At 41.5% G+C, this 27,394-nt stretch overlaps 1 long non-coding RNA gene across 1 annotated transcript; it reads right to left on the reverse strand.

The window, feature by feature from the left end:
• Positions 1-21,802: 21,802 nt before the first annotated feature.
• On the reverse strand, positions 21,803-26,857 carry LOC132378807 (uncharacterized). The gene is made up of 3 exons (XR_009507200.1): positions 26,711-26,857; positions 26,185-26,348; positions 21,803-21,899 (listed from the first exon to the last, which is right to left on the reverse strand). It is a non-coding gene; the product is annotated as an uncharacterized LOC132378807 (long non-coding RNA).
• Between the last annotated feature and the right edge of the window lie 537 nt (positions 26,858-27,394).

The raw sequence follows: 27,394 nt of genomic DNA on the forward strand, positions 1-27,394 counted from the left end.
GGTGTTTTTCCTTCTCTACATTTGCTCAATTAGAACACAGGGATGCCGGACAGGGATAGTGAAATGTGGGAAGGCAGTGCCTCTGACGACTTCACCTGTGAGAAGAACATCCAGTTGTCGGCTCTAAGACTCCATGTTAAGGAGTTGGAGCTGGAATTGGATAAACACCAGATCATTTGGGAGGCTGAGGGGGTAGATAGGACTCATGGAGAGGTAATTACACCCGAGGTACAGGGATACAGGAAGCTGGATGACGCAGAAAGAGGAAGGTGGTTAAGGGGCCAGTGCAGAGTACCCCCATGGCTATCCCCCTCAACAACAGGTATACCACTTTGGATACTAATGGGGGGGGGAAATGACCTAGCAAAGGACAATCACGGCGGTCAGGTCTCTGGCACTGAGTCTGGCTCTGTGACTCAGAGGGGAAGGAGTAAGAAGAGATGAGCTGTGGTGATAAACCATGATTTAGTTGGGGAACAGAAAAGAGGTTCTGTGGACAAGAACAACATTCCCGGATGGTACATAGCCTCCTGGGTGCCAGGGTCTGGGACATCTCGGATCGAGTCCTCAGCATGTAGGTACAAATGACATAGGAAGAGTGACAATGTTCTGCAAAGAGAGTTAGGTGTTAAGTTAAAGGATAGGTCCTCCAGGGTTGTGATCTCAGGATTGCTACCTGTGCCACGTGTCAGTGAGGCCAGAAGTAGAAAGATTGTATGGTTTAATATGTGGCTAAGGAGTTGGTGTAGGAGAGAGGGCTTCAGATTTTTGGATCATTGGGCTCTCCTCCACGGAAAGTGAGATGTACAGAAGGAACAGTTTGCACCTGAACTGGAAGAAGACTAGTATCCTAGTGGGAAGGTTTGCTAGTGCTGCACAGCGGGGTTTAAACCACAGTTGCAGGAGGATGCAAACAACAGTTACAGAACAGATAGTGGAGAGGTTGTGGAGACAGAACTTGTTAAGATCACAGACAAATTCAGGAATCAAAAGGTTGAGCATAATGTGACTAATGTCCTGAGGTGCATATACTTCAATGCAAGAAGTATCGTAGGAAAGGCATATGAGCTCAGAGCATAGATCAACACCTGGAATTAAGATATTGCAGCCATTAGTGATACTCAGGTGCACGAGGGGTAGGATTGGCAGCTCCACGTTCCGGGGTTCCGTTGTTTTATATGCATCTAGTTTAAGATGGTGCTATTGAAGGCATGACTAGTAATTCCAAGGCAAGGAAATTCTACTAAAAACATTATGAATAATAAATTAGTAACACTTTTTTTGAAGTAAATTGTGAAACTATCACTGCAAGAGGCAAGTGAAGGCAAAGTGAATTCGAGAGATAAGCCATGCTGGCACCCTGCAAAGTCGACGCAGATGGAGTTGGCGATTCAGAGATGAGAAGTCGAGGTAGAGGAGTTTCACTGCCTATTCAACTAACCCAGATGCAAGGTTGGATTGCTGTAAGCACCAAACTGATTTGGAGAGGTCATGAACAGCCTCTCTGACAGTGAAGTCTAGGCCCAAAGTGTATCAGAGGGTGGCATATTCTAGGCTCAGACTGATTCGCTGCGGCAGAGCCCAGGTCCTACTGCAAGGTATGATCCACTGTTTAGATTGTTTAAATACCAGCCAAGATATATGTGAAAGGCAGGGTGTTGACCAGTTTCACTCACTTTCCCATAATGTTCACTCCTCTTTCCATGACTCTGAGGCCATAAGACTCCTCCTGGCTTCTGTACTTAGAAGCTTTGCGGCGATTTGCCCCGCTAATATGTTGAACTGATACTGAGGCTTTGGGCCTACTCCGGGCTGCTCTGGGGATTTGGATCTAAGAAGTCAGTTTGGTTTGGAATGCAACTCTCTTCTAATGTTTGCATGATTTATGTTTTTTTGTTCTCTTTCTCTGCTGGTCTTTATTTTTTCGGTTTCTTGTTTTGTAGCTGCCTATAGCAGGCAAATCTCAAGGTTTTTTAATTTATCCATTCTTTGATAATAGATGTACTCTGAATCTGAATCTTTGAAAGAACAGGAAGGATTAAAGGAGAACGTGTAGTGTTGCTAGAAAGATTGCAGACTGTTGCAAGAAACATAAGGTTGTTATAGTAAGTGATTTTAACTTTCCACATATTGACTGGAATCCCCATGCTGTAGAAGGACTAGAAGGGATAGAGTTTTTTACATATGCTCAAGAAAGTTTTCTTAATCAGTACATAGAATCCCAAAGAGAGAGTGTGCGATACTGGATCTGCTATTAGAGAATGAGACAAGGTTGGTGACAGAAGTTTGCATCACAATGCTATTAGTTTCAAAGTATGAAAAATAATAGGTCTGGTCTGCAAGCTGGCATTCTAAATTGGAGAAAGGTGAATTTTAATGATATCAGAAAGTGTGGATGGGAAAGTTGTACTTGGTAAGTGGAACATCTTCAAAAGTGAGATTTTGAGAGTACAAAGCTGGTATGTGCCTGTCAGAATAACAGATAAAAATAATAGGTCTAGGAGCCTTGTTTTTCAAGGTATACTGAGGCCCTGGTTAAGAGAAAAATGGAGGTGCATATCAGGAATAGGCAAGCAGAAACAAATGAGGTGCTTATGGAGTGTAAGAAATGCAAGAGGACACTTAAGCAAATAAATCAGTAGGCCCAAGAGACATGGAGAAGATCTTTTTTTTTTGGTGTCTGTATTTACTCAGGAGATGGACACGGGGTCAATAGAAGTGAAGCATATCGGCATCAAATTCATGGACTCTATACAGTTTACAGGGGAGGACGTTTTTGCTATCTTGAGACAAATTAGGAGGCATAAATTCCAGGACCTGGCAAGGTGTTCCCATTGACCCTGCATGAGGTAAATTCAGAAATTGCTGGGGCATCAGCAGATATTTTTAAATCATCCTTAGCAACAGGTGAAGTGTAGGCAATGTTGCTGTGCTGTTTAAGAAAGGCTCTAAACATAAACAAGGAAATTGTAGGCTGGCGAGCCTGACATGCATGTGGTGGGAAAATTATTGTCAGGTATTCTAAGACAATGAATATATGAATATTTGGATATATATGAACTGATTAGGGATAATCAGTATGGCTTCATGTTTTGTAGATCGTGTCTAAGCAATCTTACAGCTTTAGAAAAAGAAGAGGTGATTAGCTAGAATGTTTGACAGAATGATTTGGATGAAAAAGAATAAATAGTCTGCAATTACATTTCTCATAGCAACCAGCATCCTTAGTTTTTCCTTATTTTGCATCCACTACTCTGAATCCGGTCATTGCTGTTTCAAGCTACCAATGATACTTTACTCAATGAGACTGAGCCAGCAGTGATTCATAGTGCGGGTAGAATAGCACAAGGTTAGAAATGGCCATAACCAATTTAGCAGTACGTAAATAAAGGTCTGTACCAGGGATTGCTGATTATTGAAAGATTTTTGACATTAAATGGTTGCACAGGCTCTGATTAACTAGATTGGAACTTCAAATTTGTTGTCTCATTGGTGGTTGTTGAGTTAACTGGCAGACTGAATCTGTTACACATTCAGCCTGGCTGGAATCCCACTCAGTGGATTGAAAGTCCATAGCAAAGATAACGTCTGAGAGGTTTTACAAAATTACAGCACTTGTAGTTCTAGTTTTCTCATCCTTGATGTCAGTGTACACTACTCAGCCTTTGATATATGAAATTAATTGGACAAACACACTGCTTTGTGATGTCAAATAACGTTTGCTTTTGCAATTATCATATGCAAGGTTCACTCTGTGCAGTCTCACTTAAGACATACTAACGTATATGTAATTTGATAATAAAATTTACTTTGAACAAATGAATCAGGCCCATGGAGCTTGTGCAAGAAGACTTTGTCCATAATTACTGGGGGGTAACCTTGTTCAATCTGTTACAATCCTTATTCTAGATTTCCCTATTAGCTGATAATTTGTTATAGATTTTGTTGCCCCAGCCTATAATAATTTGGTCTTTGTCGCTATTTTGGGTTGCTGCAGGGAATCAAAATAGATGCATGTGACAGCTTGTTGGTGATAAACAAACTAATCTGTTTTCTTCCCCCGTGCACTCTCTTTCCCATAGACTGTATTCACGAGGTTTCAAAAAGTACAGCAGCAGGCTACACATCTACTCTTCGAGATATGTTTATAGTTCAATAAAAGGGCAGTTCTCATACTGGGCATGAAAAGCAGTTACAGCAAGAGGTCAATAGGCAGGATCACTGATATAGCTCTACTTTAGGAAGCAGGCCACCTCCGAGATTAGGTCGTCCAGTGCTTCAACTTCATCTAACAATATGGAAAAAAGCTTGAGAACATCATAAATTCAATAGCAGAGACAGGAGTTATATTGCATGCTGTGGGAATCCTTTTCTGTAACAGGAACTGGATCTGTCCTCATGCAGAACTTTTAAAGTACTCTTTATATTTGGTGATAATTTTTGTTAAGAATGTCTATGAGGCATAGCTATCATTACGACAATCAGTGTTATCTGTAAGATCATTGCTCCATTGTATTGCTCAAATATGAACATCACCAAAGCAATTGCACTTAATGTTAGAAGCACATTAACACTGGCCAGATCTTGGGTCCACCTTCCCTCGATATGAAGCAAGTTTTCAGTGTTTCCTAGCAACCTTAGATCTCATGCTTGTTTCATTCTACTATGCCCACTGCTGTCTCAAGGCACAATCATTCCTTATGCACCTACCTTAAGATCACAGTATCAATCTCTACCCCTGGCCCTCAATACCTCAACCACAGAACAGATCCTGATTTACTTATAGCCACCAGTCATCCCACAAACTCAAGCCCAATCTTAGTTCAGACTCCTGGTCCTGAAAATGAACAATACTTTTCAAAGTTTAAAGTGAATTTTATTATGGAAGTAGAGGGCTACCATGCCTTCTTCACCATTGCACTTATGTTCTGGGTTCAGAATGGCTCCTCTGAGATAGTAACACTGAGGAGTTGAAAGTTGCTAACCCTCTCCACTTCTGATCCTCCGAATAGGACTAGTTCATGAACCTCTGGTCTCCCTCACCTGAAGTCTATAATCAGTTCCTTGACCTTGCTGATATTGGGTTGCTGTTATGACACCACTCACCCAACTTTTCAATCTCCCTGCTGTATGATGATTCATCACCACCTTTCATACAGCCTACAACATGGTGTCATCAGCAAACTTAAATATGGCATTGGAGCTGTGCTTAGCCATATAGTTATAGTGTAAAGCAAGTAGAGCAGGGGGCTAAGCACATAACCTTCTAGTGCGCCTGTGTTGATGGAGATTACGGAGGAGATTTTGTTGCCAATCCGAACTGAATGGAGTCTATAAGTAAGGAAATCCAGGATCCAATTGCACAAACAGGTAATGAGGCCAAAGTCTTGGAACTTATTAATTAGTTTTGAGGGGATGATGGTATTGTATGCAGAGCTGTAGTTGATAAAGAGCATCCTGATGTGTCTTTGCTGTCCAGATGTTCTAGGATTGAGTAAAGGTCCATGAGATGGCATCTGCTGTGGATCTGTTGTTCTGGTAGCGATTGGAAAGGGTCTAAGTCACCTCTCTGGCATAAGCTGATACGTTTCAACACCAGCCTCTCAAAACATTTCATCACTGTGGATATAAGTGCAACTAGACAATAGTCATTCAGGTAAGTCGCCACACTGCTCTTCGGCAGCAGTATAGTTGAAGCCTGCTTGAAACAGGTGGGTACCACACACTGTCAAAGCCAGAGGTTGAAGATCTCAGTGAACACTCCAGCCAGCTGGTCAGTACAGGTCTTCAGTACGTGGCCAGATATCCTGTCTGATCCAGATACTTGCCATGGATTTAATAGTTCAATAGTTCCACTTAATATCAGAGAATGTATACAATATACACCTGAAATTCTTGTTCTTTGCAGACATCCACAAAAACAGAAAAGTGCCCCAAAGAATGAGTGACTGTATAAAGGGTTTGAATCCCAAATCACCCTTACTCTCCTCTTCCATGGACAAGCAGCAGCAAGGTGTCAACCTTCCCCCTCCCCACTTACTTCAGCAGAAAAACATCAGCACCCTCCACCCACCAAGCAAGCAACGGCAAGTCCCCAAGGAAGACCATGATCTGCAGTAGAATAAAAACTAATCATTTACCCAACAATTCGACATACCACAGGCTCTCTCTCTCTCTCTCTCTCTCTATCTCTCTCTCTCCCTCCCTCCCTCCCTCCCTCTCCCTCTCCCTCTCCCTCTCCCTCTCCCTCTCCCTCTCCCTCTCCCTCTCCCTCTCCCTCTCCCTCTCCCTCTCCCTCTCCCTCTCCCTCTCCCTAATAAAGGGGCAGAGAGGTGTCACTCAGCAAGCGGGGAGACATAGAACAAAACAATTCGCTGATTTATGGTGTTAAAGTCTATGGCGACACCTTTTTCCAAGTTCTCCGACTTGAGAATTGGCAAAAACTCTCCTCCATCAACAAGAGAAGGAGGGAGAGTGTGATCTAACTACAGAGCCACTGACAACTAGTCTGGTGTTACCAATGTCCTGCTTTCTCCTTTGACACTTCAGCTGGTGGCAATTGGCTCATTCTCCGGGATGCAAAGCTTCGGAACCCTGAAAGCCTGCTTGTCTTCCAGGCCACGTCATTGGGATCTCGAAAATTGGCCAGTCAGTGAGCCCCAGGAGTGGATTGCATCATCGCAAAGTACTGGAGTTTGAGTGTAGCTCTAGGTCAGGGTCTACGACAGAACCTCATCCACGTTGAAAAGGAGAAAGACATTAAAGTTAGAAATAAGCTGTTTCCGCAGATGAGCTCAAAGAAGTTGCTGTCCAGCACCATCTTAGCTCCGTCCACAGAGTGCCAACTTACCTTCCTCCACCTGAAAGCAACTCACACATCAGCTTTGAACACAGTGACCATAGGATCTCAGTTCCTTCTGAGACCTTGTGTCGAGGGGACAGCTGACATTCACATGAGTGAGTCTACAATGGAATCACCATGATGCCATTGTGCACTACCCAGCTTGTGAGCTTTTTCAAGTGCACTCATTTTTTGTTTTATAATTTCTTTCCTAAAGGAATAAATTATAAGTGTAGGCTGCGGATCTTCTCTGCAGTGTCAGGGAAAGGTTTCACTACATTGAAACCCATTGCTGCGATGATGTTCATGGCCATAAAGAAGAAACTCAACACCTATAGTGCCTTTCTCTTCCCAGTTAGAGTCATGCAGCACAGGAACAGGCCCTTCAGCCCAACAATTTTATGCAAACCATAAACCGCCCATTTACATCAGACCTACTCTATAAACATTTTATAAAATAAAACTTATATGTCACATGTGCATTGAAACATATAGTAAAATGCATCCCTTGCATCAATGACCAACACACTTCCAGAAAGTGCTGTGGTGTCACCATGTTTCTGCCACCAACATTGCTTTTTATTATTTTCTTCACATTCCCACTTCCCCCAGAAACTAGCCCTCACATACACACCAGGGATAATTTATTGTGGCAAGTTGAGCTACAAGCTTACAGATCTTTGACACATGGAAGGAAACTGGAATACCTGGAAGAAACCCACACACCTCACAGAGGGAATATGCAAATTCTGGAGCTCAGGACTGAACCCAGACTGCTGAAGCATCGAGGCAGCAGCTCTTCAGCCGTGCCAGAGCGCCAAGAAGAATCTTAGATCTTGAGCTTGCTGGCAGAGGAAATTCAGTGACTGAGTTAGCTTGGATACTACCAGTATCAGTACAGAGAAAATGAAGTACCAAAGGCAGATGCTACAAATGAGTAATGTAGTCCTCAAAAATGTAGGTCCTTAGATATTGACAACTTCCTCTATTGTGATGCTGGAGCTGTAAATATTGTCTGTACATGAAATAGCCCTCCTTAGCAAAAGAAACAAAAGGATGTGCAAAAATAGCAAGCAAGAAAAAATAATGAAATAGCAAATATAAATGGTGATATATCCCTGGGAAGTCTCAGAAGTAAGTTTCTTTTATTGTATGCCTGAGGGAAACACAGCTCCACATGCACTGTAGTTCAGTCAGATATTGATGATATTATCCAGACTGAATGCAAACTGTTCACCTTACAAGCTATGCTATTCCAGGCTATGCATAATACTCTATCTTGCTACAAAACACCATCCACTCCTCAGTCCCATCTCTGGTCTTTCCTCCTGAATCCTCTTCCTGTCAAAGATCGTACTATCTTCTATTTCTAGTCTCCAAATCCAACTCAATGCTGCTTTATTATTTTTTTTTCTTATTTTATTGTCGGGACAGAACAAATTGTTAGCCTTCTCCTGTACCACAAATGTTATATAATCTGGTAATTGGATGATATTTTCCTCTCACCCTTTCAAGCGGAGATCCACATATATATCCATGGATAAAACCACAACTGCACTTTAGACTTCTTATGGAATTGTCCAAAGTGCTTACTGTAACATCTATTGCTGTCACAACAGGAGCCACGTGTCCAATCTTGTTGCTCTTCTTACAATCCCAGTTATCCCATCCATCTCTGTTCCAGCAGAAGTTGCCATTAAGCCATCAGTCCCTGCTTTCTTTTGTAGTCTTGACCAGGCTGTTTCTTCATTCCTCAGCAAGGTTATTGTTGTGAAAGATTGCATTGCTCAATGTGAAGTATTACCTCCTACTCTTTTTATTTGGCTACACAGTTCTCTCTGGCCTCTACAGTAACAAGGATAACTATGGTCACTCCCTTCTCAAAGGAAGTAGAGCACTTAGCTGCTTTCTAACCTTACTATTCTATTCAGTTGTTGACTATTCCCCCATTTCTCTGCATCTTAAAACTTCTTATCTGTAACATCTCCCAACTGTTAAAATTATTGACCAGAGAGTTTAATTCTCATTTCTGTCTCCACAGATGTTGCCTGATCTGCTGATTATTTCCAGCTTTTTCTGTTTCTATTTCAGCTTTTTCATGGTGAAGGGGAACATGAGGGGGAGCTTCTTTGTGCAGAGGTTGGTGAGAGTGTGGAAATGAGCTGCCAGTGCAGGTGGTGGATACAGGTTAAGTTTCAACATTTAAGAGATGTTTGAATAGGTACATGGTTGGGAGAGATATGGTCCAGATGCAGGTCGATGGGACCAGACAGATTAATGGTTTGGCATGGACTAAATGGGCTGAAGAGTCTGTTACTGTGCTGTAGTGCTCTACAACTCTATGACTCTTTAAAACATTCAAATTACTTTCCTTTTGAAACAATTTTTTGTGTCTACCCAGGATTGCGCTATCTCAGTCCATTGTCCTCTGACATCCGAGACACGTTGATCCAAAGTAATAAATGCCAGACTGGATGCTACATACATGAAAGTTGTTGATACAAATATATTGAAAGCATCTTCTTCTCCCAGTCATACCTCTGTGGCTCAGTAGATCTATAAACAATTCAAAATTGCTTTCTATTCAACTTGTCTATGTATTGAACCCAAAAACTATTATAGACTGGACCTCAGGGTTCCTGGATGCAAAAGGTTTGATTCCTTGACATATATTTAGAGAGAGCAACTTAAGGGGTACCAGGGATTCTAATCCATCAATCTACAGATGTCTCATTAGAACCATATACAGTGGAGCAGGAGGTATCATTCAGCCCTCTGGGTCTGTGCCACCAGTCAACACATTCATGACTGACACTGAATTCAGTATCCTGTTGCTGCCTTTCTCCATTCCTCTCAATCCATTATAAACCCTCCTTTACCTAATAAATGAAAGTTTGTCACCTGTTGCTATAGTCCATCCACTTCAAGGCTGTCATGTGCATTCAAAGATGCTCTTCTGTACAACACTGTTGTAACATGTGGGTGTTTCAGTTACCGTTGCCTTTCTGTCATCCCGAACTATTCTGGGCATTCTCCTCTGATCTCTCTCATTAACAAGGCTTTTTCATCCACAGAACTGCCACTTACTGGATGTGATTTACATCTCGTCTTTCTTTGTAAATTGTTGTGCGTGAAAATCCTGGGAAATCAATTTCTGAGATATTCAAATCATCCCTTCTAGCACCAACAAACATTACATGGTCCAAGTCACTTAGATCACAATTCTTCCCCATTCTGAAGTTGGATTTGATCAACAAATGAACCTTTTGAAAAGACTACATGCATTTTTTAATTAATTGAGTTGCTGCCATGCGATTGGCAGATTAGATATTTGTATTAACAAGTGGATGTTCAGGTGTACCTAATAAGGTGACCATTCATTGAATACATATCTACCATATTCTTGAGAATAATTAATGACCTTGACTGCACTCCCTTCTGTGACAGAAAATTCCATCCGCTCACCATCATGGTTGTAAATGGTATGCTTGTACCTGAGTCTGTAAGCCTGATATTGGACTCCTAAACCATTGGGAATATCCTTCCTGTATTTAGTTTGTCTGGTAGAATTATGTGAGTTTCTGCGAGACCTCCTCTCATTCAAAGTTCAACGTAAATTTATTATTGAAGTACTGTATGTATATGTTACCATATACTATCTTAATATTCTTCTAAGCTATTGACTCTCTATATGGTGGGTCTACATCCCAGGAACCAGCCCTATAAACCGTGGTGCACTCATTCCATGGCAAGAATTCTCTGCCTCAGGTTTGGGGATTAAATCTGCACAATAAATTTCAGATAGGGTTTCAATAAGGCCCTGCAGAGCTGCAGCAAGACATCCTTCTTCATGTATTGAACTCCTCCTACAAGGAAGAACAAAATACCATTTGCTTTCCAAACCGTTTGCTACTCAGAACGTATGCTTTCTATGTGTATTGCAGAATGATATGCATTGAAGCTTCCCTTTCCATTCTATCACAATTCACATAATACTGTAGGTCTGATACTTAATGAGACCTGCAAGAAACGAAAACAATATTAAAAAGAGTTCTTCCATTATCTGGAAGAAAATGGCATTGGATAGTATGGTAAGAGAACAAACCACGGCACTTTAACTGATAAAATAGGTGATAGTCGGCATGGTTTCCCCAAGGGAAAATCTTGCCTGACAAATCATTTGGAATTATTTGAAGAAATAACAAGCAGGACAGACAAAGGAGAATTGGTTGATGTTGTGTACTTGGATTTTCAGAGACCTTGGACAAGGTGTCATACATAAGACCGCTTAACAAACAACAAGCCCATGGTTTTACAGGAAAGATTCCAGCATGGATAAAGCAGTACCTGATAGGCAGGAGGCAAAGACTCAGAAAAAGGGAGTCTTTTCTGGTTGGCTGCCGGTGACTAGTGGTGTTCCACAGGGGTCTGTGTTAGAGCTGATTCTTTTTACATTACATATCAATGATTTGGATGGTGGAATTGATGACTTTGTTGCAAAGTTTGCAGATGATATGAAGATAAGTGGAGGGCCAAGTAGTTTTGATGAAGTAGAGGGGCTACAGAAGGACAGACAGATTTTAGGAGAATGGGCAAAGAAATGACAAATAGAATAGAATACATTGTGGGGAAGTGAATGGTCATGTACTTTTATAAAGGAAATTAAAGGGGTGACTATTTTCTAAATGGAGAGAAAATACAAAAAAGCTGAGGTGCAAAGGGACTTGGAAGTCCTTGTGCAGGACTCTCTAAAGGCTAATTTAGAGTCTTTGGTGAGGAAGGCAAATGTGATGTTAGCACTCATCTCAAGAGGACTAGAATGTAAAAGCAAGGATGTAATGTTGAGACTTTATAAAGTATTGGTGAGCCCTCACTTGGAGTATTGTGAGTAGTTTTGGGTCCCTTATCTTAGAAAGGATGTGCTGAAACTGGAAAGGGTTCAAAGGAGATTCATGAAAATGATTCCAGGATTGAGTGGTTTGTCTTATGAAGAGCGTTTAATGGCTCTGGGCGTGTATTCACTGGAATTCAGAAGAATGAGGGGTGCCCTTATTGAAACCTATCGAATGGTTAAAGGCCTTGATAGAGTGGATGTGAAGAGGATGTTTTCCATGGTGGGAGTATCTAAAACCAGGAGAGACAGCCTCAGAATAGAGGGGCGACCTTTTAGAACAAAGATGAGGAGAAATTTCTTTAGCCAGAAAGTGGTGAGTCTGTGGAATTCCTTGCCACAGGCATCTGAGGAGGCCAAGTGTTTATGTATATTTAAGGTAAAGGTTGATAGATTCTTGATTGGTCATGGCATGAAGGGATGTAGGAAGAAGGCAGAAGATTGGGACTGAGAGGAAAATTTAATTAGACACGATGAAATTACAGAGCAGTCTTGATAGGCCAAATGGCCTAACTCTGCTCCTATATCTTGCAGTCTTATGGTCAAACAATACAGTTACAATATTTCTCAAATATTACTGAAATACCAAATACACTACGCTCTTCCCTGCTTAGCTATAAACTCCAACTCCAACTCAATATTGAATGCACCTCAACACAAATATGTAATATATTGCTCTCTAGTCATACTGTGTGTGTGTGTGTGTGTGAGTGTGTGTGTGTGTGTGTGTGTGTGTGTGTGTGTGTGTGTGTGTGTGTGTGAGTGTGTGTGTGTTTGTGTGTGTGTGTGTTTCAGGCATAAAGATTTAATTGCTGTTGAGGATTTCTTACTCTTGTGAAATAACATCTTTCTTGATGGGGTGCAGGGTGTGGGTCACTCTGCTTGGTAGCTGAGGCTTTTGGCTGTGAAACAATCTCAGATTCTGTGGCCTCCACTGTGATGGATGTAGGAGTTGACTCTGGGACTGTAGGAAGTGGTTCTGGATGCTGTTCTTCTCCAACAATGGACTCTACTCTCCTCAACTGATTGATGTGTCCTCTGCAGATGAAACCAGATGCAATCTCCACTGTGTACTTCTGTCCTTAGAATTTCCAAGTACCCAATTTTGATCATCTCTGTAGCTCCATGCCAGGAATACTTGTCCAGGAGTGAAACATTGAACATCCTTGTTTAAGGAGCCCTCTATTTATCTCAGCTGCTTGTATGTCTGAGATTGAGTTTGAGGAGATTGGAACATGAGTACAAGGTCTGACCCAGGAACAGCATAGTAGCTGGTGAGTTGTTGGTTGTGGAGTCAGTTGCATTGCGATATGCAAAGAGGAAATCCACAAGCTTCTGATTCAATGTAGTGTGTTCTGCTGTCACTGTGTGCAGTGCATTCTTTAGACTCTGGACAAACCTCGTAGCTGGGTGGTACAGGGCAGATGCAATATGTCTTATTCCATTTATTTTCAGGAATGACTGAAACTGTTCCACTGATTAATTGTCACTGACCAGTCCTTGAGAAGAGGCATCTCACCACATCAGTGGTGTGTGAGCTGTAGTGGGGACTACTGGGAACACCTTTGGCCACTTTGTAGCTGCATCCACTATTACCAAGAAATTTGTGCCCATGACTGGTCCAGCAAAATCCACACAAATCCTCTGCCATGGCAATGCAGGCCATTCTCAGGGATGGAGAGGCACAGGCACAGCTCTTGGCATCTTCTGGACGTGTAGGCATCCTGAACAGTGCATGGCAAGCTGCTGAATCTGTTGATTTATCCAAGGCCAACAGACAAAGGCTGAAGCCAATGTTTTCATTTTCACCATCCTAGATGACCAGCATGTAGCTCCTCCAACATTTTAGCTCTCAGCTTGAAACTTACAACAAATTTAATCCTCATATAAAGCAATCCCCATCAAGGGCTAGTTCATCCTAGTGCTGGTAGAAATGGGAGAACTGGAATTTCTGCTGCATAATCCAGCCATTTTGGATTGCCATGTAGACCTCAGAGAGTGTGAGGTCTTCTCTGGTTTCCCTTTGAATCATCTCTGCAGTTATAGGGAGACATTCAATTTGTATTAGGCAGAATATGTCAAGAGGACAGTCTTCAGTAAATTTATCAGTTACATTTTTACCAGAACTTTACCAAGATGGGGTGGAGTTTGTTAGGTGTGTTCAAGAAAGCTTCCTGATACAATGTGTAGATATGCCTACAAGAGGAGAGGCTGTACTTGATCTGGTATTGGGATATGAACCTGGTCAGGTTTCAGCTCTCTCAGTGGGAGAGCATTTTGGAGATAGTGATCACAATTCTATCTCCTTTACCATGGCTTTGGAGAGGGTTACGAACAGACAAGTTAGGAAAGCTTTTAATTGGAGTAAGGGGAAATATGAAGCTATCAGGCAGGAACTTGGAAGCATAAGTTGGGAATAGATGCTGTCCAGGGAAATGTACTGCAGAAATGTGGCAAATGTTCAGGGGATATTTGTGTGGTGTTCTGCATAGGTGCGTTCCAATAAGACTGATGCACCATCAATAACTCACACTGAGACGTAAGGCGAGATATCGGCTTTTATTGACTGGAAGAAGGAACCAGGAGTGAGTGTCTATCATACAATGTCCTGGAGACTGAGGCCGAGCGTCAGGCCTCAGATCTCCTTTATACAGGGGCCTGTGGGAGGAGCCACAGGAGCAGTCAGCAGGGGGCGTGTCCCGACAGGCACATAGTTCACCACAGAGACAGAGAAAGGATGGTAGAGTACAGGAACCATAGTGTACAAAGGCTGTTGAAAATCTGGTCAAGGAGAAAAGAAAGGTTCAAAAAATTATGTAATGATAGAGATCTAGAAGATTATAAGGCTGGCAGGAAGGAGCTTAAGAATGAAATTAGGAGAGCCAGAAGGGGCCATGAGAAGACATTGATGGACAGGGTTCAGGAAAACCCCAAGGCATTCTACAAGTATGTGAAGAGCAAGAGGATAAGATGTGAGGGAATAAGACAGATCAAGTGTGACAGTGGAAAAGTGTGTATGGAACCAGAGGAGATAGCGGAGGTACTTAATGAATACTTTGCTTCTGTATTTACTACGGAAAAGGATCTTGGCGATTGTATTGATGACTTCCAGTGGACTGAAAAGCTGAAGCATATAGATATTAAGAAAGAGGATGTGCTGGAGCTTTTGGAAAGCATCAATTTGGATAAGTCTCTGGGACCAGATGAGATGTACCCCAGGCTACTGTGGGAGGTGAGGGAGGAGATTACTGAGCCTCTGGCAATGATCTTTGCATCATCATTAGGGACAGGAGTGGTCCAGAGGACTGGAGGGTTGCAGATGTTGTTCCCTTCTTCAAGAAAGCCCAGATAGCCCAGTAAATCATAGACCAATGAGTCTTACTTCAGTGGTTGGTAAGTTGATGAAAAAGATCCTGAGAGGCAGGATTTATGAACGTTTGGAGAGGCATAATATGATTAGGAATAGTCAGCATGGCTTTGTCAAAGGCAGGTCATGCCTTATGAACCTCACTGGATTTTTTGAGGATGTGACTAAACACATTGATGAAGGTAGAGCAGTAGGTGTAGTGATTATGGATTTTAGCAAAGCATTTGATAAGGTACCCCATGCAAGGCTTATTGAGAGAGTAAGGAGGCATGGAATCCAAGGGGACATTGCTTTGTGGATCCAAAATTGGCTTGCCCACAGAAGGCAAAGTGTGGTTGTAGATGGGTCACATTCTGCATGGTGGTCAGTGACCAGTGGTATGCCTCAGGGATCTGTTCTGGGACCCATTCTCTTTGTGATTTTTATAAATGACCTGGATGAGGAAGTGATGGGATGCGTTAGTAAATTTGCTGATGACACAAAGGTTGGGGGTGTTGTGGATAGTGCAAAGGGCTGTCAGAGGTTACAGTGGGACATTGATAGGTTGCAAAGCTGGGCTGAGAATTGGCAGATGTAGTTCAACTCAGGTAAGTGTGAAGTGGTTCATTTTGATAGATCAAATGTGATGGCAGAATATAGTATTAATAGTAAGACTCTTGGCGGTGTGGAGGATCAGAGGGATCTTGGGGTCCGAGCCCATAGGACACTCAAAGCTGCTGCGCAGGTTGACTCTGTGGTTAAGAAGGCATACGGTGCATCTGCCTTCATCAACCGTGAGATTGAGTTTAAGAGCCAAGAGGTAAGGACAGACAGACAGACATACTTTATTGACCCCAAGGGAAATTGTGTTTCATTACAGTAGCACCAACGAAGAATAGTGTAGAAATGTAGCAATATAAAACCATAAATAATTAAATAATAATAAGTAAATAATGCTGTGGAAATTAGTCCAGGACCAGCCTATTGGCTCAGGGTGTCTGACACTCCGAGGGAGGAGTTGTAAAGTTTGATGGCCACAGGCAGGAATGACTTCCCATGACGCTCAGTGTTACATCTCGGTGGAATGAGTCTCTGGCTGAATGTACTCCTGTGCCTAACCAGTACATTATGGAGTGGATGGGAGACATTGTCCAAGATGGCATGCAACTTGGACAGCATCCTCTTTTCAGACCACACTGTCAGAGAGCGATGATACAACTATATAAGACCCTGATCAGACCCGACTTGGAGTACTGTGCTCAGTTCTGGTTGCTTCACTACAGGAAGGATGTAGAAATGATAGAAAGAGTGCAGAGGAGATTTACAAGGATGTTGCCTGGATTTGGGAGCATACTTTATGAGAAAAGGTTGAGTGAACTTGGCCTTTTCTCCTTGAAGCGGTGGAGGATGAGAGGTGACCTGATAGAGGTGTATAAGATAATGAGAGGCATTGATCGTGTGGATAGTCAGAGGCTTTTTCCCGGGGCTGAAATGGCTAGCACAAGAGGGCACAGGTTTAAGGTGTTGGGGAGTAGGTACAGAGGAGTTGTCAGGGTAATTTTTTTACTCAGGGAGTGGTGAGTGCATGGAATGGGCTGCCAGTGATGGTGGTGGAAGTGGATACGATAGGCTCCTTTAAGAGATTCCTGGATGGGTACATGGAGCTCAGAAAAATAGAGGGCTATGGGTAGCCCTAGGTAATTTCCTAAGTAAGTATGTGTTCAGTACGGTGTTGTGGGCCAAATGGCCTGTATTGTGCTGTAGGTTTTCTATGTTTCTATTTCCTTTTTTAAGTATGAGGACAATCCGTCACCATTTCCATGATTAGTTGACCTCCTGAATTCAATCATGTAATTGTTTTCTTTAGGAAATAGAGCCAATCTCTGTATTCATGCTGCTGCTCTTTGTTGAACATCATTCTATGTATTGAAAATGGATACCAGAGTTTAAAGATCAGTAATGAAGGTAAACTCTCCCATATAAGTACTGGTTGAAATACTTTACACCCCATACCAGACTGAAGACTCCTTGTCAATCTGAACTTAATTTTTCTCTGCAGTGGTAATGGAACATGATGCAAAGTATGGGCCATTCACTTCCGTCACTCATAACGTGAGTCATGCTGGCAACTATACCATAGTGCAAGGCTTCACAGGAGAGCTTTACTAGATGTTGTGAATCATACTGTGTAAATACAGTGTCTAATGTCACCATTTTCTTTACCTTTTGAAAAGCCACTTCACACTGCTTTGTCCATTGCCAAGTGTGCTGAGAAATTTTAAGCTATGGTGGCCAAAGGATGTGTCACAGTTGTGGTCCTTTTTAGGATTTGTTAATTACTGGAACAGGTTCCTGCCAAGCCTAACTACAGTACTCTACCCCTTGAACTTACATTGTTGTGGCGTGTTCTGAGCCCACAATCTTCTAATCTTTTTAACACTCTCTTGAGATTTTGGAGATGTTTCTTGTCATCCTTACTGGTAAGAGTGATGTCATCTAGGTAACAGTGAGTTCAGCTCCTGATCCATTGCTTTCTGCTAGAGTGACTATTACACTGATAACACCCATTTGTGAGTGTTTATGGTAACAAACACTTCGGACTCTTTTTCCATCTTCATCTATAGGTAGGCCTCAGCTAAGTCCTCTTTGCTGAAGCATTTCCCTCCAGAAAAGTTTGTGATTGGTAACCTCTATCTCTAAACCAAGCATAACTTACTGTGGTCATACCATTGACACACAAGGATTACACAAGCGTGCTGAAAAATTTCAAGCTGTAGTGGGCAAGGACGTGTCACAGTTGTGGTACTGATCTACTTTCTGTACCTGGTTGATAGTGACCTTAAAATTGCCACATATCCCAATGGACCCATCCTTCTTGGCTACTGGGACAATTGGTATTGCCCTGGGCTCCATTCAATCTTGAAAAGAATTCCTTCAGCATCCATGTGATAAAGCTCATTGGCATGGATGATACAAGGAACTGGACAGGCTTTGCAAACTTGGGTGCATCATTTTCATTTAACAATGTTTTACTGTTGATATGTTTGAGTTTTCCAATGCCATCGAAGAACACTGCTGTGGTATCATCCAGTATCATTGCTGAGGATGTGGCATGCAAATGGTGGATGGATCTCCAATCATGTTGTAGTTGTATCAGCCAATCATGATTTCATAATGCTGACCCTCCTGTTTTAACCACGTACAGGCCTAATGTGGCTTGTTGCTTGTTGCACATCACTGACAATGCTCAGACAAATTCCTCAATTTAGCCACATAAGCTGAAGTGGACTCCTTTATCTTTGATTCCACTTATGAAACATAAGTGTTTTTGCATTACATTCACAATATTTCCAAAGCTCATTTCAGCTAGTTTGTGGAGCAGTTAAGTGTCTAACCAAACTGTATGTTTTTCCACCCATTGCACTCAGCAACAGCAGCACTCATTTTTAATTTACAATTTCATTTGCTTCAAAATACTGCTCAGTCCTTTCAGTTTACATCATCCAGGTATCTGTTGTACAATCCAATGTAGCCAACCATTTCTGCTTTTTTTAAAATGTATTATTATCACTCAGTACTCACTCACTGTTTTATGAACCCATGGCCGTACTCATTGCTTGTTAATTTTGTCCATTTTCTGCTTTGTTTTTTAACTTGAGCTTCTCTTTCCCCTTTCAAAGTAAAACTTGCTGCACTTCAACAGGTAGGTTGTCGCCTTGAGTTCCTTTTAAAATCTCTTCGTTGCCACTGTTATATTTTGTAACTCCAGAATCTACAGAATCTGAAGAAAATCAGAGGAGCAGTTGTCAGCACACACAAAATGCTGGAGGAACTCAGCAGGCCAGGCAGCATCTATGGAAAAGAATACAGTCAACATTTTGGCTGAGATCCTTCAGCAGGACTGAAGAAAAAAAGATGAGGGATAGATTTAAAAGATGGAGGTAAGGGAGGGAGAAACACAAGGTGATAGGTGAAACAGAGGTTTGTATAAGTTCAGAGGATCCCTACGATCCTCTACACTGCCAAGAGTCTTACCATTAATACTACGTTCTGCCATCATATTTGACCTACCAAAATAAACGATTTCACACTTATCTGGGTTGAACTCCATCTGCCACTTCTCAGCCCAGTTTTGCATCCTATCAATGTCCCACTGTAACCTCTGACAGCCCTCCACACTATCCACAACACCTCCGTCAGCAAACTTACTAATCCATCCCTCAACTTCCTCATCCAGGTCATTTATAAAAATCACAAAGAGTAGGGGTCCCAGAACAGATCCCTGAGGCACACCACTGGTCACCGACCTCCATGCAGAATATGACCCATCTACCACCACTCTTTCCCTTCTGTGGGCAAGCCAGTTCTGGATCCAGAAGGCCATGGAAGAAAGAAAAGGGCGGGGGGGAGCACCAGAGAGATGCGAAGGGCAAGGAGATAAGGTGAGAGAGGGAATAAGTGATGGGGAATGGGGAAGGAAATGGAAGTTCAAGAAATCAATGTTCATGCCATCAGGTTGGAAGCTACCCAGACAGAATATAAGGTGTTGTTCCTCCAACCTGAGTGTGGCCTCATCACGGCAGTGGAGAAGGCCGTGGATAGACATATTGGAATGGGAATGGTGAGTGGAATTAAAATGCGTGGCCACTAGGAGATCCTGCTTTCTCTGGTGGACAGAGCATAGGTGTTCAGCGAAATGGTCTCCCAACCTACGTCGGGTATCATTGATATACAAGAGGCCACACCTGGAGCACCAGATACAGTAGATGATCCCAACAGATTCACAGGTGAAGTGTTGCCTCAGCTGGAAGGACTGTTTGGGGCCCTCAGTTGTAGTGAGTGAGGATGTGTAGGGGCAGGTGTATCACTTGTTCCACTTGCAAGAATAAGTGCCAGAAGGGAGATCAGTTAGGGGGGGGGGAGTGAATGGACAAGGGAGCCGCATAGGGAGCAATCCCTGCGGAAAGCAGAATGTATTAGTATTAGGGACGGAAAGATGTGCTTGGTTGTGGGATCCTGTTGGGGTTGGTGGAAGTTGTGGAGAATTATGTGCTGGATGCAGAGGCTGGTGGGGTGGTAGTTAAGGACAAGAGGAACCCTATCCCTGGTGGTATGGTGGAAAGATGGGGTGAGAGCAGACGCGTGTGAAATGGAAGAGTTGCGGTTGAAGGCAGCGTTAATGGTGGAGGAAAGGAAGCCCCTTTCTTTGAAGAAGGAGGACATCTCCTTTGTTCTGGTACCACATCTTTTCCCCTCCGTTTTCCCTCTGTCACCTTATCTCCTCGCCTGCCCATCGCCTCCCTCTGGTGCTCCCTCACCCTTTTCTTTTTTCCATGGCCTTCTGTCCGCTCCTGTTAGATTTCCCCTTCTCCAGCCCTGTATCTCTTTCACCAATCAACATCCCAGCTCTTTACTTCCCCTTCCCAGTTTCACCTATCACCTTGTGTTTCTCTCTCCCCTCCCCCCACCTTTTAACTCTTCTTTTCTCCAGTCCTACTGAAGGGTCTCGACCTGAAACATCAACTGTACTCTTTTTCAAGGGTGCTGCCTGGCCTGCTGAGTACCTCCAGCATTTTGTGTGCGTTGCTTGGATTTGCAGTATCTGCAGATTTTCTCATGTTTGTGAGCAGTTGTCTACTTAGTGTTCTTTTTCCTTTACATTTTTCTTTTAGCAAGATACTCAAATAAGACTTGGTGGTGTAATGATGTAAGCCATTCACATACTTCTTATATATAACCCATAATGAATTGTGTAAACAAACAAAGAATGCTCTATCAGACAACATATTTACAATATTACTCAAATGCAGTTTTACTAAAATATTAAACACACTACAGAAAGCATTACTGAAAGTTCATTCTCTGGAGCTACTGTCAAAATATACTTGAAATTCATTTGAAACATCACTTCTTAGATGTTTGGCTTTGGAACCAACTTAGCCTATCTTTCTGCTGGTTTATTTAAACAGTTACAAAAGAATAATTTCATCTTGTTTGCAGTTACTGAAACAAGATCTACTCATACAAAGAAATGCACTTCCTTTAATTTTGCTAAAAGGGTCTTCATTTGTTTCCAATTACATAGGAATTTTACCTCAAAGGTTGAATAAGCATCACGTTAAATTAAGCTTAAATCACCTGTTTAAGCAGGAACAAACCACAGATTACTTGCCTGGGTTTCCAGTTCAGTACAATGGCAACAATCAGACCATAAATACCAAGAGCCCCTCATTTATGCTCCAGCTCTTAAAAGAGAATATTATTCAAAATGCAATTAAAATTTCTCCATTCTTCCAAATAAATCATCATGATTTGTCACTTCATGTTACATTTAGAGTTGTGTCTTTTAATCACTCACATTACAAAATCATGAAAGCTTCATCAAAACTCTTTAAGTGGTTGTATCACATCCCTCCAATCCGCAGCCATGTTTATGAAACAATTCAAAAAGGAAAGCAAATATAGCAGATGCTGAAATTAGAAAATGTCAGTAATACTCAAAGGGTCAGACAGAATCTGTAGAGAAAAAAACATTCATTTCACTTTCCACTGAAGCTGTCTTATCTGCTGAGAAACCCCAGCATTTTTTTATTTTGTTCAAATGGGAAGATCCTCCCTTGGAAAGGGAGATAAATGCATGCTGGGCATATGAGGCTGATTTTCAGAATCAGAATCAGATTTATTATCATTGACATATGATGTGAAGATTGCTGTTTCGTGGCAGCCTGGGCTGAAATATCATCAAATTGTATCCCTTCTGCTTTACAAATTCTTGAAGTAGTTTTTCATTTTCCTCACAGGATAACGGTTCATAATCCTACCTGATTTCAAAAGATTAAAAAATCAGCTTTATTTGTCATACGTACACTGTAACATAGAAGCATACAGTGAAATGTGTTGTTTGTGTCAATGACCAACACAGTCTGAGAATGTGCTGAGGGCATCCCGCAAGTGTCACCATGTTCCCGGCACCAATATAGCTTGTACACATGTCCTCAGTGATTGTGGTCTGTTGGTCAGGAAGGCAAGGTTTCTGTTGCAAAGGGAATCCCAGGTTTGAGGTGAGTTTGCTTGGAATTATAGTATTGAAGCACAAAAGGAATACAAAAATCATCTTTAGGTATGTGAACAGGAAAGGAATTGGAAAATGAACAGGGGCCAAAAAGGAATGCCTCATGCAGACCAGGGTTGTGGCAGAGCTGCAATATGAGAACTTGATGATGACTTTCGTCTGACTTCTGAATTAGCTCCCAGTTTTAAAAATAGCCTATGTCTTTATTTCTTTCATGAAAGTGCATGACCATACACTTACCCACACTGAATTCCATCTGCCATTGTTTTACCCATGCTCCTAAATCCTTTTGCAGATTCCCTGCTTCTTCAATGCTACCTGCCCCTCCACCTATCTTTGATACATTTGCAAATTTATCCACAAAGTGATCAATAGCTTATGTTTGTCAGGGAGTATTCTGGGTTTATGTGAATATAGCAGATATTAACTCAAACAAGAACCAGTCTTCAGTTCTTGACGTAGATTGTAAACAGCAAGCAGTAAATTGACTGATGATGGTGGTGGTGACATCTGTCTGTCTCAAACGACAATGGAGTTGCTGGAGTGACCTCTCCAGGGCATGAGCCTGGGCAGAAGGCATGGAGAACCTGGGATGCCCAGTTGTCAAGGTACACAGCTTCACCGGTGTAGTCCAAAGGGAGGCAATACATTTGGCACCAGCTTGGCTGGACAATGATGTCCAGCTGCCTTAAGGTCCCCACTCTGAATTTGTGGTCTGGGTTTACAACTGTAACCTTTGCCTCTCCCAGGCTGCCCAAAAGGTTGTGGGGCTATTTACCCAAAGCTGGGTATCTGGTTCATGAGCACCAGGGCGTGTCCACATGACGGTGGGCCTGTGTGCTATGTAAACAGGGGCCAGACCTCCTCCCCATCCTCTTTAGTTCAGCCTGAATCCGAAAGGAGTTCAGTTTCCGTGTGCCGCCAGTGAGGAGGCACTACATGAGGTTTTTTGTTGGAGAGGCTGGGTACTGACTGACTCATCCAGCTTTCCTTTCTGTGCAACTGCTAGCCAGCGATGGAAACTGAAAGTGAGAGCGACAAGCACAACCCACTACGCTACCACGTTAAACGCATCGTCACAACCATTTGACATACATGAGTACTTGACATGCAGTGTATCTGCAGGTAGAAGATGCTGATGGAGTTATCACAAAGCAAACGGTAATAGAGATTCAGAACGGATTAAAAAAGGGAATAAGAGTAGGTATTGGAAAAGCTAATGACACTTAAATGTGATGAAACACCTGATCCAAATGGGATCCATTCACATTTGTTAAGGCAAAGGATAAAATTGCAGAAGTGAATAGTTTAGTGTGCATATGGGCAAAAAAAGCCTGCAATGAACATGTTGGGCTGAATGGCCACTTACTGTGCAGTACAATTCTATGTCTCTCTGGCCATGCTATAGTCTTTCAGGTACCTATGGATTTAGGAGTGGTGCCTGCAAACTAGGAAATTACAAATATCACACCGTTTTTCGAAAAGGATTTAGAAATAAGCCCAGTGATAAAGACCACTCTAATCAAGGATAGAGTTAGCAGAAGCTTGGACAAAGAGGATCAATGTTGGAAATGTAATTAATGAGATATATATAGACGTCCATGTAAAAAACTTAAAATCAGGATTGAAATCATCAAATAAAAGAGGCTGCAGCAAGCAATTTGAAAGAAATGTGGCAAAGCAGGAGGAAGTGGGTTGTTTATAAAAGGAGCTGTACAGTGAAGTTACCCAGGGGTCAGCACCAGGAAAACTGGTTTTCCAAATATGCATCTCTTAGTGTACAAATCATAATTTCCACATTTGCAGATGGCACAAAATATGGAGGTATTGTGAGAAGTATGGATATAGGCTTTGTGGAGATATAGAAAGGCTGGTGGGATGGGAATGTGGGTAGTAGGTTAAAACTAATAAAGACAAACTGCCAGGAAGAATGAAGAAGGCACAATTATTAGATCAATTAACGAAGAGATCCATGGGTATACATGCTCAGTTCATTGAAAGTGGCAGGAAGATTGTAAAAATGGTTAAAATGTTTTGAATCCTGGGCTTTATAAATAGGGTCACAGACCCAGGAGCAAAAACACCGTGATGAACCTTCATAAAATGATGGTCTGGCTTGGACTGAAAGATTACATCCTGATCTGGGCAGCACAACTATTTAAAAAATGTAAAGGCAAGGAAAAGATTTGATTAAATTCAGTACAGGGAATGAGAAACAATAGTCAAATCCTGACAGTAGTGGTTAAAGACAGGAGGTCATGCAGATGCCGGAAATCAAGAGCAGCACACACAAAATACTGGAGGAACTCAACAGGTCAGGAAACATCTATAGAAATGAATTAACAGTCAACGTTTCGACTAGAAAGGAAAGAAGATGCCAGGTGGAGAGAGGGGAAGGAGGACAAGCTGAAGGTGAAAGGTGAAGCAATGGGGGAAGGTGAATGAACTAAGAAGCTGGGAGAAGATAAGTGGAAAAGTAGTAAAAATCATGAGAAGCATTGGCTTTAGAGAAAATTTCGTCTTCTTGTTGAGAGGTTCATGAACTAGAAGATTTAACATAAAGGGGACTGAATAAAGATTTAAGATTCAAGATTGTTTAATGTAATTTCCAGTACACAAGTGTAAAGGAGAATGAAATAATTGGTACTCCAGATCCGATGTAGCACAAAAAAAGCACTCTAAGATAAAGAACATGATAATAAAAAATACAATATATATATGAATACATTGGGCAGTTTATATACTGCACATAGATTGATTGTATGAACTAAATGATATGAGAATTTTTTACTTTACACAGAGAATGGCTGGGTTCTGGAATACACTGCTGGGGATTTTGAAAGCAGATTTAATTGCATTATTCAAAAGGGAGTGGGTAATTGATGGAAGAATTTGGAGAACTATGGAGGGATTACAAGTGACTGGGATCAATTGGATTATTCTTACTTAGAACCAATGTGGGCATAAGGCCTAGATGAGCTTTGTCCATGGTGTAAACATTCTGTAATATCAAGATTCCATCTAATTAGCATGCCGTGGAGGAAGCTGGTAGATGGGGCAAGAAATTAGTGACACTAATGCAGAAACAATTAAGACATCACTCTGGCTGTGCAACATGCAGATCATCGAGGAGTAAAATGAAGACAAGGAATCCACAACTTCAAAAGCAAAGTAGCCTTTTGATTGTCTTTGTTGAATGCATCCAACTTTCTAAATCATTATCAAAGAACTGTAAGTTCAGTTCCTAATGTTGCAAAAGGCTGAACAGTGCTTATGTCACTGATGACCCTCCAAGTGAAAAGTGACACGGTCTCTAGTGAACATGCTTTAAAAATATTTGCATCTGTGATTCAGTTATATTGTCAACTTAATTCAAAGAAGTGCAGTAATTTATACTCTATACTTGTACTGAACTGTTGATGGTATCAAGTTCACACTTAATAATAAGCACATCAATTATGAAGCTGAATCTTTGTAATACTTCTGTTTAAAATATTTTTTCAAGCTTCTCTATGAAAGTTATGATAAAACATTTATTTATGAACCTGCACGGAACACATTGTTTCTGTTCTTTATGATATATTACAGCTTTACTACACATATGTTTAAAAAAAGGGTGAGGCAGTTCAAAAAGAAAGTCATATACAGGATGCTGCTTTTGATATTTATGGCACTTTACAAAATTGATGTTAATATTTAAATATAACACTACTCAGATGAGGTAACACAGAAACTAAAAATGTTATAGTAATCTGTAATATTTATATTGACTTGGCACTTGTAGACTTTGTCAGCACTTAATAGAAACATTGAAACGTAGAAAACCTACAGCACAATATAGGCCCTTCAGCCCACAAAGTTGTGCCGAACATGTCCCTACCTTAGAAATTACTAGGCTTACTTATAGCCCTCCGGTTAACTATGCTCCATGTACCTATCTAAAAGCTCCTTAAAAGACCCTATCATATCCACTTCCACCACTGTTGCTGGCAGCCCATTCCATGCACTCACCACTCTCTGAGTAAAAAACTTACCCCTGACATTTCCTCTGTACCTGCTCCCCAGCACCTTAAATCTGTGTCCTCTTGTGGCAACCATTTCAGCCTTGGGAAAAAGCCTCTGACTATCCACACGATCAATGCCTCTCATCATCTTGTACACTAATGACATGGCTTTCTCTCATTGGCAAATATGTTCGCTGGTGGGTTAAAACCAACAACAAGGGAAAAACAGAGTTAATTGACAAAAGAGAAATACATTTCAAAATTTTAAAACTTTATATCATAAGTAACCCCTTGATGATTAAGAGGTGATACAACTGTGGCTTTAAAATGATTAAAGCTGCTACCAGAATGCATAGAAATTACTTACTCTGTAAGGGAGTGAGAAGCGGGGAGGGGATGATATGGGGTTGCATAACTTTAAAATTAGCAGTGGGTTGATCAAAGAGGCTGTTAAGAGATACATCTTCATAAGAAGTAAAATGGAATTCTTGAATACAAAGGCTAATTCACTGTATAGTAGTGGTTAGAACAACACTTTACAGTACCAGCAACCCACCTTCAGTTCTTGCCGCTGTCTGTAAGGAGTTTGTATGTTCTCCCCGTGACCATGTGGGACTCCTCCAGGTACTCTGGTTTCCTCTCACAGTCCAAAGAGATATCAGCTGGCAGTTAAATTGAACATTGTAAATTGTCCCATGATGAAGCTAGGATTAAACTGGAGGTTTACTAGATGGCCAGAAGGGTCTACTCCCTGCTGAATGGCAATAAATAAATAAACAATAGGAGTCAACAGTGAATTCTATAAGTTTAGACAATTAGCAACTTCCAATATTTGCATATTACATTTCCACTTGCAATTTTCTTCTGATAATTTCAATATTAGCTATTTTCTCCTATTTCCATCTCTTCTAGACATGCATTTTGAAATTCAGAAATGTCTATACCATCCAGTTCCACCATCACTTTTCATTACAGCACGTCTTTCTCCCATTCTGATAATATACCCTTCCTTCTCACTTCTTCCCTTTGTTCTCACACCTTGAAGGTTGATTTTAATTCAACATTGTCTCACCTCCAAAGCAGTATCATCAACATGAAAATTTTTTATCAATCCACAGATGGAAGGGGATGGAAAATGCACTTACAGTACACAAAAATACAGAAAATTATTAAATAACAATAGTTCAAACCAGCTGAGCATGTAAATAAGGAAGAAACTGCAAATGGTCCCACTCATGGT

Source organism: Hypanus sabinus, chromosome 1 (assembly GCF_030144855.1).
Source record: "Hypanus sabinus isolate sHypSab1 chromosome 1, sHypSab1.hap1, whole genome shotgun sequence".
Lineage (NCBI taxonomy): Eukaryota > Metazoa > Chordata > Chondrichthyes > Myliobatiformes > Dasyatidae > Hypanus > Hypanus sabinus.